Source organism: Nomascus leucogenys, chromosome 5 (genome assembly GCF_006542625.1).
Source record: "Nomascus leucogenys isolate Asia chromosome 5, Asia_NLE_v1, whole genome shotgun sequence".
NCBI lineage: Eukaryota > Metazoa > Chordata > Mammalia > Primates > Hylobatidae > Nomascus > Nomascus leucogenys.
In genome coordinates this window covers 130,322,473-130,338,144 of record NC_044385.1, presented here as the reverse complement: position 1 = coordinate 130,338,144, position 15,672 = coordinate 130,322,473, and positions in this window count along the sequence as shown.

Below are 15,672 nucleotides of genomic sequence, written 5' to 3'. Positions count from 1 at the left end.
TTACCAGCGGTGTTATTAATGTTCATGTTTTCACCAGTATTCTATGCATTATGTCTTAGTCATCTTCTTAGACGGTACAGATTTTCTCTACCATGCTGCTCACTTCCTTCTGAGACCTCACCAGCTGCAAATGTTGCTACTAGGAGTCTGTTCAAGGAAATATAGCCATTTTTTATTACACTCCTCAAAATCATTTCTTTATCTACCCATCACCCAATTAGAAAGTAACCTCACCATTTTTGAGTACAGTGGCATCCCACCTCCAAGTACTAAAGCCTGGATTAGTTTCCCATTGCTGCTTTAATTAATTACTGCACTTTGTGGTTGAAGTCAAGACAAATATATTCTATTACAGTTCTGGAGATAAGTCTGAAATATGTCTTATGGGGCTGAAATTAAGGTGTTGGTTGGAATGGCTCATGTTAGAGGCTTCAGCAGAGAATATTTTCCTTATTATCTAGGTTCCAGAGGTTGATGACCTTCATTGGCTCCGGCCACATCACTCCAATGTCACCTCTGTCTGGCCTTCTTACAACTCCATTATGTGGATGGACCCTTTTAATTCTACTGGGCCCACAGATAATCCATGATATTCTCCCCATTGTAATATCCTTAACTTAATAGTTTATAAAAAGTTTTTTAACCATATAAAGAGACATAATCACAGTCATAATTAGGACATGAACATTTTGGAGGTCTGCCATTTGGCCCATCACAGTCCTATAACTAAATGCACAGTATATAAAGATATATTTTAAAATGTTATTTTTTTATTGCAATGGTTTTGATTGTACCAAAAAAAGAAGGGAATAAAGAAGGTGGAGATGGAGACTGGAACCAAGGAGGATGCAGAGCAAAGTAAATGATGCTGACTAAAAAGAGTGCTTAAACTCCGCTTATGTTGGATTATGTTTATATTTGACTGCATGAAGATTTTTCTCCCCATTCAACTATGAGTTATCTTTGTCATATTAATCATTGTCTTATTTTCTGTGCAGTGCCTGACGCATATATGGTGTACAAATATTGATTTTATTAAAATTTTAAATGTAAATGATGCATTCAGATGCCCTTCCTCTCAATAAAGAAGAATCTGTATAAGCTAAATATGGACACAAATAGCTTTTTATGTTTCTGAAGTCAAGGGAAATTGTCTGTTTAAAATTTAATTTAAAAAATTAAAAAAAAGTTTAAATAACCGAAAATAGTTATTAATAGAAAATATTTTCTTAAATAATTGTAAAGTAACACTTATAAAGAAAATTAAGAATTACATTTAGTTTTAAACATTTAAAAATACTTCTATCATTAAATAGTTGATGTGGTCATTAAGATTAAAATAATTTACAAAGAGATTATACTTAAAATTCTGTTATTGTAGGTTTATTGTCAGTACATGAGTTTATTGTTAAAGTAAAAATCCTAAACTGCTAAACAAATCCCCTTTATTTAATTCTTAAAAAGAATTACTGGAAGACAAATTGCTACTCCTTCTGTTTTGTGTTGTCAACAAATTTTTATGATTTTGCATGGATGATTGTTTTGAAATAACCTTCACTTTCTCAAAAAACTCTTATGGTAAGAATAAAGAAAGACGCTCTATGCTTCCTATGCTATGCTAAAGCACAAAGCATGTGAAAAACTAATTGTGTAAAATTTGGTTTATGACATCAAATCACAATAGCTTGAGCCATAAGATATTGCTTATGTTTATTCATATTGACTTTCAAAAATGGCAATTTCATATGGTTTAACCTAACACTTACTATACCTTGAGGAATTAATACATGGCCATCGGATTTTCCTGGGTTTCTCTAGAGTCTTCCTGAATCCACTTAAGACCTTCAGTCATTTCTCAAGGAAACAAAATATGTTTTATTAAACATGCCCTTATTTAAAGAACATGTATTACAGCACTCCAGGAAAAGCACAGGAGATAACGTAAGATTTTTCTCAGATCTTCGCCACATTGAGAAAGTGCTAATTAGTGACAGTGCATAATTTGCACAATTGCTACTGACAAAGTTCTTCGTAAGCCTATATTTTAAGGTTCTGACAAGTTCCCTTGATTTGAAATTAAATCGATTGCTTCCTGAGGCACTCAGAGTAATGAAAATTCCCATCAATTAATATAGAAATAGGTAGTTTAGTCAGGCACAGATTATATCTCATTACCACCTAGTTCTTCCTTAGGGTCAAGTATGTAATTTATAATTCATTAAAATAGCATACTTCAGCACAAACTAGGTTTTCAGGATTTTTATAACAGGGGTATTATTTTGGAAGCATACATTAAACCAATAATGACACAAAGAACAATGCTGAAAATAGCATGTTTTTCATGACTTGCCTCCACCACCCTGTTACTTGTACAGACACCAGGTCACAATTCATGTTATATTAAGCTCAGCGTTTTCAAGTGTAGGGTATAATGCAGAAGGCTGCATTTCAATTTGTGTTTTAGTAAGAGGAGGTAAACAATAAGTGATTAAAGAAAGGACAGAAGAATATGTAAATGAAAAGATGCTTGAAGTTACCTATTTACTTTGCATATAAGGAAACAATACTCACAGATAGAGAATTTACAGAGTGATCAAGATCTGACTTCACATTAATTATTTCCCGAATTTCTACATTATGATATTTGATCTTCAGTATGATCTACTTGAAGCAACTAAAGAGATCTAGCAATTAATTGAGAACTCTTTCTCATACTGGTCTTTAAATAACATAGTCTTAACATAAAGGTAACAAAATATGCTCAATAAAAATGAAATTAGTTAACTTTGTCATCAAAAACAGTTTATAAAAATCTGTATGTCACAGTGCTATTTGCACTACTGAGAATTTAGAAAAGTAATGTGTTTCTCCTAAGAACAGATGGTCTAAGGTAAATAACAATGATATAGAATAAAAATAATTGGGCTCTGATAAGGTTTGGCTGTGCCCCCACCCAAGTCTCAAGTTGAATTGTATCTCCCAGAATTCCCACGTATTGTGGGAGAGACCCAGGGGGAGGTAATTGAATCATGGTCTTTCCTGTGCTATTCTCATGATAGTGAATAAATCTCAAAAGATCTTATGGGTTTATCAGGGGTTTCTGCTTTTGCTTCTTCTATATTTTCTGTTGCTGCCACTACATAAGGAGTGCCTTTTGCCTCCTGCCGTGATTCTGAGGCCTCCCCAGACACGTGGAACCATAAGTCCAATTAAACCTCTTTTTGTACCCAGTTTTGGGTATGTTTTTATCAGCAGCATAAAATGAACGAATACAGGTTATTATTTTTATTTTTTGGAAAAGGTGACAAAGTAAAAAAAAACAAACATACAGAGTTGTGCTTTGGTTTAACTTTATTTTTTCCTTGATAAAACCGTAAAGATTTTATTTCTGTTGACATAGCCAGAGTTTACTACACAGTGAATGCAGGTACAATTCACAAGTTCAATTCATGAAGACAAATTGAGTGAAGAAAGAAATTTAGTCTACCCATGTACTACCTGGTATGAGCTCCAGCTTGAAAAATTGAATCAACATTTATAATTATAAAAACAAAACAACAACAACTTTTTTTTGTGGAAAAAAAAATTCTTGCTCCTCCGTAAGGTGTATTCTATGGAGACATTTCTCTCAGTTCCCTCTGATTGCCGATAGATACATTCTTATGCAATTATAAATTTTATAGCCAAGCAAAAACGTATTAGATGAGTTGTTTTTCTACTTCTTTGTTTTCATGTTTACATTATGGCCTTGTTCTCTTGATACTTTAAAACAGATACCAAAGTGTCAGATGCTTTATTACACTTTTAAATATTCAAACCAAAATATTTTACCAGTGAGGAAAAAAGGCCAGAGTACTAATTTTCACCTAAACTTGGAGAGAAACCCTATGACAGCCTGTTAAAAATAATCAATATTTGGACAATAGATTACTAACAAGAACTTCAATTCCTTTGTGAACATGAGAGTAAACTACATAGTGAAATGTAGGGAGCACAAAGAAAACAAATATAGATATAGATAATATAAATTGTATATAGTAAGAACATAACATTTCATTACATTTTAGAGATTATTTTGAGCCAGTTATCCAACTTGAAATAAGACAAAAGCAAAAGCCCAAAATATAATTTTTGGTGAGGCATGGTCATCCACGCCTGTAGTTCCAGCACTTTGGGAGGCTTAGGTGGGAGGGTCACTTGAGCCCAGGAGTTCAAGATGGCAGTGAATTATGATTGCACCATTGCACTCCAGTCTGGGCCACAGAAAAAGACCCTGTCTCTAAAAGAAAAAACAAAAACTAAATTAAATGTTAAAAATCATAAGTAATATTTCATAATGTTGGAATTACTATAGGTTGGTGTGACAGTAATTACTACAGATTGGTGCAATTACTTTTACACCAACCTAATAATATTTCCAAAGTTGTTATCATCAGGGAAAATTAAACAGAAACTTCAATTCTGCAGACACAGAGTCAGGGAATAGACTCAGACAAATACGAATAATCCAGGTAAGTGTCTTTTAATTCCTTCTACACTATTTCTGTATGTGGTCATTTTTCCTGGAAGAGGAGCATTCTATTTTAAGCATCCCTTATTAGAATTCTGCTCAGAATAGACAGCAGCTGCACTAAGGTGTGTTTTACAGTGTTCTGGCTGTCAGTAACCTTCAACAAATATCTGGGGCTTGGTGTCCTCTCCCACACTCAGGATCTCCATCATTAAAATTATATAGCCCCAGTTTTCTTTCTTTGTAGCATAGTATATTGTTCATGTTTTACAATGTTAATGTTTTAATGGGTTATTATTATGTCCCTATAGAAAAATACATTTGAAAAGATAGAAGAAAAGCGCAAATATTTCCCACAACCTAAAAATATGGGTAAACTATTGTCATATTTACTTTCTGCCTTTTCCTTTTACTGATTAAACATTGAAGCTCCTTTTTATGAAAGCTGTATATCAAAACCATTTTCCACCCTTCCAAAGACTGTTGTTAAACTTTACTCTTAATCGTGGTGTAACATTTATATCAATGCTCCCTAACTTAAAACGTTTCATAATTCATGCTTACTTTTTATCTAATTTACTAGCATTAATTACAATTAGTACATATATTTATTCATAATTTCCTGTCTAATTATAAAATACATCTATTAATATTTTAAAAATCACATAAAGATTCTTATTTTGATTTAGAAATGCTATAACGGGTACATTGAATATTTTAACAAAATAGGAACACTGAATGACATTGGACTGACATTGGCTTAATAATTCTTTGGTGACAATGCCCTCGATGCCCATTCTTTATATTTGTCTTTAGAGAATATCGTGCAAAAGGATGCAATGCGGTGGAGAGATGAACTGCACTGACTCGACACACTTTGCCTGTGTTCAAATTTCCTTTGTGTCACAGTGGATGTATAGCCTTGGGCAACTTTTTTAGCCTCTCTGTTTCCCCCTTTCCGCATTTGTAAAATGGAGGTGAAGATTGTTCTTATGCCTCTTTCACAAGGTATCTGTGAGGATGAATAAGTTAGTATCTATCAGCTATTAGGACCAGTATCTGGTGCATAGCAAATCACATATATAATATGTTAACTATTGTGGTAGGAAAACATATATTAGGCTACTGACACTTTTCTAATCCTTTCAAGGTGTTTTTGTTTTGTTTTGTTTTTGAGATGGAGTCTCACTCTGACACCCAGGCTGGAGGGCAATGACGTGGTCTCGGCTCACTGCAACCTCCGCCTCCTGGGTTCAAGATATTCTCCTGCCTCAGTCTCCCGAATAGCTGGGATACAGGCACCCACCACCACACCTGGCTAATTTGTGTATTTTTAGTAGAGACAGGGTTTCACCATTTTGGCCAGGCTAGTCTTAAACTGCTGACCTCGTGATCTGCCTGCCTTGGCCTCCCAAAATGCTGGGATTACAGGCGTGAGCCACTGCACCTGGCCAGTCCTTTCAAGTTTTAATTTTCTTCAGGCATATAAATATCTGGTACTTTGTCCTTACTTCTTTCATGCTTATACAGTGATTACTAAAACAGAAGCAGAGAGATATGCTTAGAGACTACAGGAGGTCAGAAAAATATCTGATCAGGCACAGCAGTAGCTGTTAGTCACTAAGATGAGCAGATTGCAGCTGGCAAGATAAATATGGCTCTGTCTTATTGGTGATCCCAAAACAAAAGCAGGAGCTCACGGCACAGAATTCCACTTAGTCAACTGGCTGGATTAACCATCTTTCCCTTTCTGCTGTAAACTATGCCATAGGAAATCCAGGGAGCCTTGGTCCTTGCTGGAGGCCACCCACCTTTTAGATGCCCACTCCCATTATCTGAATTTTTCACCTCTGCCTTTTTCTTTTCTTTTTTTTTTTTTTTTTTTTGAGATGGGGTCTCGCTCCGTTGCCCAGGCTAGAGTGCAGTGGCTTCATCTCGGCTCACTGTAACCTCTGCCTCCCAAGTTCAAGTGATTCTCCTGCCTCAACCTCCTGATAGGAGTAGCTGGGACTATACCACCACACCCAGCTAATTTTTTGATTTTTAGTAGAGACGGGGTTTTCCCATGTTGGCCAGGCTGGTCTCAAACTCTTGACCTCAAGTGATCCACCTGCCTCGGCCTCCCGAAGAGCTGGAACTATAGGTGTGAGCCACCAAGCCCAGCCTCACTCGTACCTTTGAATGTTCATGGCTATACTATGCCAGTTGCCACTGTAATCAAATAATTTAATAAAAATATTTAAAGATCTGATAAAATGTACATGTAAAATGAAAATAAACCAGTGTTTTAAAAATAAATTGACATATTTGGTGAGAACTGAAGAAGTTGCATCTCTAAAAATAACAGCAAGAGCTACCATTGAATTAGGTGTATGTGAGGCACTATAAAAGATGGAGAAAAAATATAAAACCCAATAAGCTTTGAAACACACATGACAATTAAAATATCTTCAACTTTTTTACTCTAATGAATAAAATCTTTGAGTTGCAGAATATGCATTCGGGGTATGATTTATCCAGGCAAAATCACAAGGAAGATAATCAGACAAAATTGAAAAGATAAGAAAAAAATATGACTTGACCATATTCCCTCCTAAAACACAAATAAACACTGTTTGGTTGTTTTAGTAGACTTTATATTTTATAGCAGTTTTAGGTTCACAGGAAAATTGAGTGGAAATTACAGAGTTTCTGTATAGCCCCTGTCCCTACACATGCTGCCTTACCACTATCAATAGCCCATGTATTTATTTTTAACCTTTTGCTTTGACATTATTGTATATTCATGTGCAGTTGTAAGAAACAATACAGAGAGATCCCATACGCCCCCAGTGGTGTCACCTTGCTCAACTATAGTACAAGATCATAATGAGGATGAGATTGAAGTAGTCTTTTGATCTCATTCAGGTTTTACCGGTTTCCCAGCTACTCTTGTGTATGTGGGTGTATGTGTGCATGTGCACGTGTGCGCTTAGCTTTATGAAATTTCATCATATATGTGGATCTGTGGGGCCACCAACACATTCAAGACACAGGACATTTCCATTACAAAAATCCCTTGAGATTCACTTTTATAGTCACATGGTGACTGGGACCATATATACATTTTGCAAATGTGTATAGCATGAGCCACACAGTGTTCTAGGAGCTTTACGAAATTAACTTATTTAATATACTTCTTCCAAATTTTACAAATGAGAAAATTGAGAGGCGAGAAAATTGAGAGGCAAGAAAATGAATAATTTCCCTAAGTTATAGAGCTGCTCAGTATCTTTCATGGGATTTGAACTCAGGACATCTGGTTCCAGAGAACAAGCTTTAAATTCCATGTACTGACTCACATATCAACTGATGAGTGAACTCATATATGTTTACATGTTTTGACTCAAAATGAAATATTTAAAGTGCATTTATGTCTTTTTTGTGATTCACCACTTTTCATCCTTTTCAATCATCCAATCAACTAAGCCTGATAAGATTTACTTTCATACTTAAAACATACATAGTTCTCTTATTCTAAGCTTACTAAAAATAACAAATTATATGTAGATTACCTTTCAGAAAACAAGATCAAAAAAGAAATTTAAGATGTACTCATTATTTCTCTTAGAAATATAAAATTTACTATCAGTATAAGACCATTCAAAATCTAAGAAATTGAATACTGTGACTCTTTAAATGAAATTCACTTCTGCTTTCACATATTCCATGGCAGAGGGGAGACTGATTACTCTTCTGCATCAATAAGAAATTAATTCATTAATATATAGATATATTGCCTGCCTATCTACCAAGGGATGTTTCTTTGAGCATCTACTGTGTGCCAGGAGTTTTGTAGGGATTATAGCCTGGGTCCTCATCTGTACCCTGATTGAGTTTGTAGTCCAGGAGGTTTATACTGGCAAATAATCATTCACTGGTGTAAATACAACCTGCAAAGACAGATGAAACTAACTTTTCTAAGGAAGATAGGAGAATAGTGGTAAAGGAATATTTCATGGAGAGATAGCATTTAAGAGAGACCATACGAAGTGAGCCAGACAAGGGAGGAATGACTTAAGCAGTGTAAGTAATGCAAGCAAAGTGAAAGTCATGAGAATATACACTTCCCTAGGAACAAGACTGAAGCAAGAAATAATACAGAGTGAGGTGTCAGATGATGAAGTCATCCATGTTGTCGATGATGGAAAGATTCTGACTGTCTGGAGGTAGGAGAAGGACATGAACTGATGACTTGTAGATGAGCTATAAAGAAGTAATATGGACAATTGGTGCCTTGGAGAGTGGCAAGAACGATGGCCGCAACTGATACTAAAAGAGGTATATTTTGCATCATTTATGGTGGATGGCATTAAATATAGCGGGGACCAATATAGGAATTTCAACCCTGATTCCTAGAGCCTTTGATGTTGCCTCCTTATTTGCCAAAAATTGAATTTTGCCCACTGGCATCTACAGTAAGTACTGTCTAAGAGGCTACAATGAACAATGATCATGAGCATGTGCCTTGGATTTAAACATACCCGGCCTGAAATTCCATCATTTTTTTATTTCTAACTCTGCGAATTAGGCATAACACTGGTTCCTAGTGTTGTGATTTAGAAAATATGGATAATAATTGATTCCATCATGTAAATTTGTTATTTAATTTAAATGGAATTACATCCATATAATACAGTGCATAATATATGGTAAGACCTCGTCTGATAGTAGATGTGGTTTTCTCTTCCTTGACATAGTCAACTTTGTTGTCTAAACTGGCAGTATTTACCCTGGCTTGCTGGAATTTATCCTGGACTTCTCTGCTTGCCTGCTTTGCTCCATGGCGGATAATGTCCAGATTGGCTAACTGATGTGTTTTTATCTCATCTGATTGTTGCACCTTTGTGCCACCAAGAGGACATGGTTTGGTTTGAGTTGGCTTTGCATCTATTGTATAAATTCGTCAAATCATACTTGAATACTGTGGTTCTTAAAATTTAATGTGCACTATAATCACTTGGAGGACTATTAAACATACATATTTTAATCCTTAAATGCCAGAAGTTCTGTGATGGGTCTAGGAACTTTCATTTCTAACAAGTTCTCTAACAATGCTGATGCTTCTGGTCTGAAGACCACACTTTGAGAACCACTGCTGTAAGATCATTGGGATGTAAATGTTATTACATCATTGGCTGTACTGATGTAATGCATTCACTTCAATTACTTGTGACTGATAAAACACCTGCTTCCAGATTGCATATAATCAGGGATCAAAGAATCTTTCTCTTTTGAAGTTACTACCACATTATAATAAACCAAAATGAGATGCTGCCCAAAGGAGATGCTATAACAAAATAATGACGACCACAGGCTACATTCTCTTTACATATAAGCTGGGTAATAATTTCAATACTCACTGGGCAAGTTAGTTTCCTTTTGGGGGCTATTACTTGGTTTTTATATAAAATGGTGACAATAGTATTAATATTAATAACTTCATATTATTACACGAGAATTAGGTAGGAAAATCTATAAGAAGTGATAAATGCTAATTCTTACTTCCATTATTTTGCTTAGAAAATTACAAGAGCTCAGTAATTCTATCTATTATTACTCAGGATCTAGAATTTGATTTTACTCCACTTCCAGGCTAGTAAGTCAGCTGGTTATTATTTCATGGATTCTGACATAAACCACTTGAGCCAGAGACAAAGAAACCCATTATTCATGACAAAGCATGCAATGAACTCCATGTCAGTTATTCGCGCACCTCAAGCTCCGCAGGGACTAACTGAGAGTTAGTCCCTGAGAGGAGACCAAATAGATGCTATGTAAGCAGTGGCTTGTGTCATAGTTGAGAAACATTGGTCATGTAGAATCTACCTCTTTTATAGCAAGCAGTAAGTAAGCCTGGCTATTATTTCATCTGCAAAGGCCATTTAGTGTAAACATCACCTTGGGAAATCCCTGCCACAGAGAGGCCAAGGTTTTTTATTCGCGGCAAGCCTGAAAGATGTGTAGCAGCACGAGACATCTAAGGAGAATATCTCTCAACAAGCATAATTTCTGAAGTATAACACTGGACAATTAAGAATACTGCACTCTTTTGATGGTATGACTTATTTATTCAATTTATACATATTCACTGAGTGCCTACTCTGTATTAGACATTGTGCTATATGCACAAAATGGATATTACTTCTGTTACAGTTCAGTGAAGGGGACAAAAGTAAAGAAATAAGGACACAGATAAGTTCATAATTTCTGATTTTGATAAAGATTATGAAGAAGGAGCAGAAATGAGGAAAACATCTGATTTAGATTGAAGAATCAGGAAAGCCCTCTCTGAAAAAGGGACTGATAAGCAGGACAGAAGCGCATGAATAATGAGAGGTGGGAGTGACTCTGTCTTCCCATGCGGTAGGTCCCTGAAGTGCTCTGTTTTAAAATGTATGTCAAAATATAAAATACTATATCTTCACTCAAAATTCTTCCAAATTATTCATTTGATGGTCAGAATTTTAAATAAGGAAAGTTGCTCCTGGGTTTCAGACACAATTGAAAATTCTAAAACAAGACGTTGCTGCTTTTTAAGACCTATACTCTATTCCACAGATATGCTTTATTTGATTGAGCACTATTTTTGTAAGAAGTTCAACAAATTTTAAGAAACAAATCAGACGGGATTCACACATTTGGAAGAACATGTTCTCTATGTGAGAGATAATTGCACTATGTCTTCCTTTGATCAGAGAGGAGCCTCTGAAGAATTAATTCTACAGTAGACACAGAGGGATAATCCTTTCAGTATCTTTATTTCATTCTGACTTTTGAAATTATGCACACTCCTCTGATTTTTTAAAAAATCACTTGTCATTACATTTTCCTCATTTGTCATTTGATAGATCTGAACAGTCTGAAAGAAGGATCTCTGATTCAAACAAATAATTATTTAATTCAGGGCCTCCTCTACTTTCTATCTCAATGCAGCAGAGTGTCCCAGCTGGACTCGAACCAAGATTCCATTTGAATGTTTATGAACTGGTAGGCTGTCCATCTCTCTGGTATATATTCATATGTTCATGAGTTGATCAAGAGCTTTTCGGATTGTTTGCAGGACTCGGGAGAAGAGACTGAGTGAGGTTTGTGCAAAGCATGAGAGAGAGAAATGGGGCAGGGGAAGGTGAAAGAGGAGGGAGTAGGGGAGAGAAAGAGAGAGAGAGAGAGAGTGTGTGTGTGTGTAAGAGAATGAGAGAGAGAGAGAGAGAGTAGTGGCATGGCCATCAGTAGTCTGCCCACCATGATAGACTACTTTTGAGAGAACTCTACAGAGAAAGTGCTGTTAGGATCAGAAGCTAGAGAAGCTGTTTAATAACAGTACTTTGACAACTACAAAACTCTTTCAGACTTAATTACAGTCAGCATTATAAGGAAAAGTGATGTGCAAATTTGGGCTAAGGTCAATTCTTTCTCCATCTCAGACAGGTTGTTCTTGTCTTTTGTGAACATAGGCATTCTGAAAACTCATATTAGTTCCTAGCAGAGGCAGTGCAGGGTCCCTCAATGAAGAATCCAGAGCAGATGAAACTGTGGGATTTTGGAGGAGCTTATAAAATATACCCTTAGGACTTCTTAACAAAGATTATGTGAAATAGCCAAGAGTCACAGCTGCTGAGTTCCTGTAGTTATGAAAGGTGCCATCTAAAAGTTCCACTAATTAGTACAGTGACATTTATGTAAGCACAGTTTTCCCACAGATTGGTGATAGGACTCTAAATGAACAAATAAATGTCTAAGACTTTGGTTTCAATCACTGTTATACCAAACTATATTGCTACATCCAGAAGTAAACATGGACCATGGACAAACAATAAAATAAACTGATGACACACCAGCAACAAACAGCAATTCATTGATTAACTAAAATTTTCACTTTCCAAGTTTTTTAACTTTGTACAGATGTAGTCACAGTCTAAAACTATGTTCAGTAATTAAGCCACGTACTTTAAAAATGCCCACAAGAGTTAGATTTTCTGTTTAATGAAATTATAATAAGTTGAGTTTGATGTACTTGTAACTTAAAATGATAGGATCTAATCTTGGTAACTCATGTCAATCTTATTAATGATGCAATTCTGAAAGCTGTGAATTCCTCAGGTGACACTTTTAGGTAACTTATACCTCTGATTTTCCTCAAATAATTGGATTAACTTATTTTACCATCTTTCTCTTCAAAAAGCTGATCGAGTCATTGACACAGGTTCAGAAACAAAACACTCATAACCTAGTGCCACGTATTTTAAAAACACACACAAAAAGTCAAAATCAAACAAAACAAAACAAAATCAAGTGGTTTGTGGAAGATTGTATGTTTTCAAAATTCTTTCTACATTACTTGTCAGTGCATTCATTTCTGGAATCTATCAGGTGGTGGAATGTATGTGTCCTCCCTTTAAGTCTGGTGAGTCTTTGTGATTCCCTTAACTGCTAGAATAAGAAAGGAGTGATTCTATGTGACTGAACTTAGGGCACTGCATGTGATCAAGCTTTTCTCTGGATCTATTTTATTCACTGTGAAGCCCAGGACACACGGAGAGGCCTATGTGGTGAGGAACTGAGCTCGGGCAGCATTTTCATCTGATCTCCTAGTTGACAGCCAGCCAAACCTTGCCAGCCAAGTGAAAAATGGGCCATCTTGGAAATGGATTATCCAACCTTCAGGAAAGTTCTCCCTACCAATGCTCCATGGAGCACTACCATTCTCTGTCAAAATTGCAAATTCATAAAGAAAATAAATGGCAGTTGTTTTTAAGACCCTATGTTTTTGAGTGGTTTCATTTGAATCAACAGACAACGAAAGTATCAATTTTTTAAACAAAATTTAAATTATCCAAAATTGAAAAATAAGGCAAAATGAAGACTCCACATGCTTCCATTTTTGTTGTGGAGTATTGTCTAACAGGTCTTTGAAAGGATGATTTAATTTTCTAGCTTGCAAGCCTTTCTTTTACTTGTTATACATTTTTGATGAAGACACAGGCTCTGCACCGTTACATATCAATGTATAGATTTTTGTTTCCAGTAGAGATGCAAATGATCTCTATTCTGTAAAGAGGATAGCTACAAAGGTAGCAGTCTCAATGTCCATAGGGCATTAAACAGTTATGTATCTATTAGAACATTCATTTCTGTATTCCTTCCAACTGCTTGACTGTAGATACTTAGTTCCTTCAAGTGTCTTTGAATCAGATTTACCATCCTATTCATTCCCTCATTTATAAGTTAAGAAAATCTTTGCCCTGTGTTTATATTTGTATAATCATCACATTTTATAAAATTTGTGAAAGTATATTTCATATGGGTAAAATAAACATACTTAAAATTTAATGGAGCTGATGATTTCAGCAAAGATGGCAAAGGACTTCTAAAATTATCTCCAAAATAAGAGCAACAAGAAAATTGGCAAAGATGTTGAGAATAATCATTGATAGAACTCTAAATATTAACAAAAGCTTGCAGCAATCCAAAGGGTTTGTTCAAGTAAGATGACTGAATTTCAGCAATAACTGAACTCCAGTGAGCTCCTGGAATTTTCCTCACCCTTTTCCCATCTCTACACTCTGTCATATCCTTAAACACTAATGCCCTATGATCGTAGTAAAAGCAGTTACCTGGAAGCCACTGGGGGGAGTAGAACAAGGCTGGAGGTCCTTCGAAGCCTCATTCCCATAGAAGTGTCATTATTTGACCTGTCTCAAGCTCCCCCAGAACATATTACTTGCCAAGCTGGTTTTATTTGACCTGCCTTAGAGCTCACCCAATGAAAAATGATTTCTGCTTGTCAAATACGATTATAGGAAATTGTCTAATTTTATGGGTGCTCAAATTTCTAGATGCTGGATAAGAATTGGGAAAAACAATAGGGACAAAAAAAAAAAAGCTTAAAAAGGGAAGCTAAGGAATAAGATGGCCATAAGGGATCTGAAAAAACTGACGTATTCTTGGAAGTCTAGAAAACCATATGAATGCAGAAGACTGTCGACATGTCAGGAAAGATCTGAGAAGGCCTGAAGGTCTCATCTCCACCTGCCTTTGAGGAAGTAAAGCAGAGGTGGAAGCCATAACCATCACGCACAAAGAACACCTTGAAAGAACTGGAAAATTAATGACCCCCAGCATTTAATGAAATATCTGACCAGTAATTTGCTGACTACTAAGTTAACCAATCGAAGACTTCAGTGGCCACAGATGACAAAAAATACAGACTTATGTTTAATTCAAACAGGTTACTAAAAAAACAGACACCACCAACAACAACCAAAACCAACAACAACAAACCCTGGTGGAGGGGAAAATCTGACTTTTAGAGTTGGCACATTATATTCTTTAAGGTGTCCACTTTTCAACCAAAAGAATATATGAGGCATGCAAAGAAACAAGAAAGTGTGACTTGTAAACAGAAATAAAAACAATCCATAGAAACTCTCCCTGTGGAAATCCAAATATTTAATGTATTGGACAAAGAATTTAAATAAGGTATTTTTAGGTATGTCCAAATAACTAAAGTAAACTATATACAAAGATGGAAGAGAAAAACAAGAATAATATCTTACCAGATAGAGAATATCAATAAAGAGATATAGAGATTATAAAATGAAACCATATAGAAATTTTTGAGTTAAAAATACAATGATAAAAATATACCAAAGGGGCTGGGTGCAGTGGCTGACACCTGTAGCCACAGCACTTTGGGAGGTCAAGGCAGGTGGATCCCCTGTGGTCAGGAGTTCAAGACCAGCCTAGCCAAAACCCCATCTCTACTAAAAAAAAAAAAAAAAAAAAAAATGCAAAAAATTAGCCAAGCGTGGTGGTGGGCACCTGTGATCCAGGCTACTCGAGAGGCTGAGGCAGGAGGATCACTTGAAACCAGGAGGCGGAGGTTGCAGTGAGCCAAGACCATGCCATTGCATTCCAGCCTAGGCAACAAGAGTGAAACTCCATCTCAAAAAAATAATAAAATAAAATACACACACACACACACACACACACACACCCTAAAGGGAATTAATAGCAGATTTGAGTGAAAAGAAAAATTAATCAGTAAGCTTAAATTTAGGTCAGTTGAGGTTATCTACCCTGAGAACAGAAAGAAAAAGGAATGGAGTAAAGTGGACAGA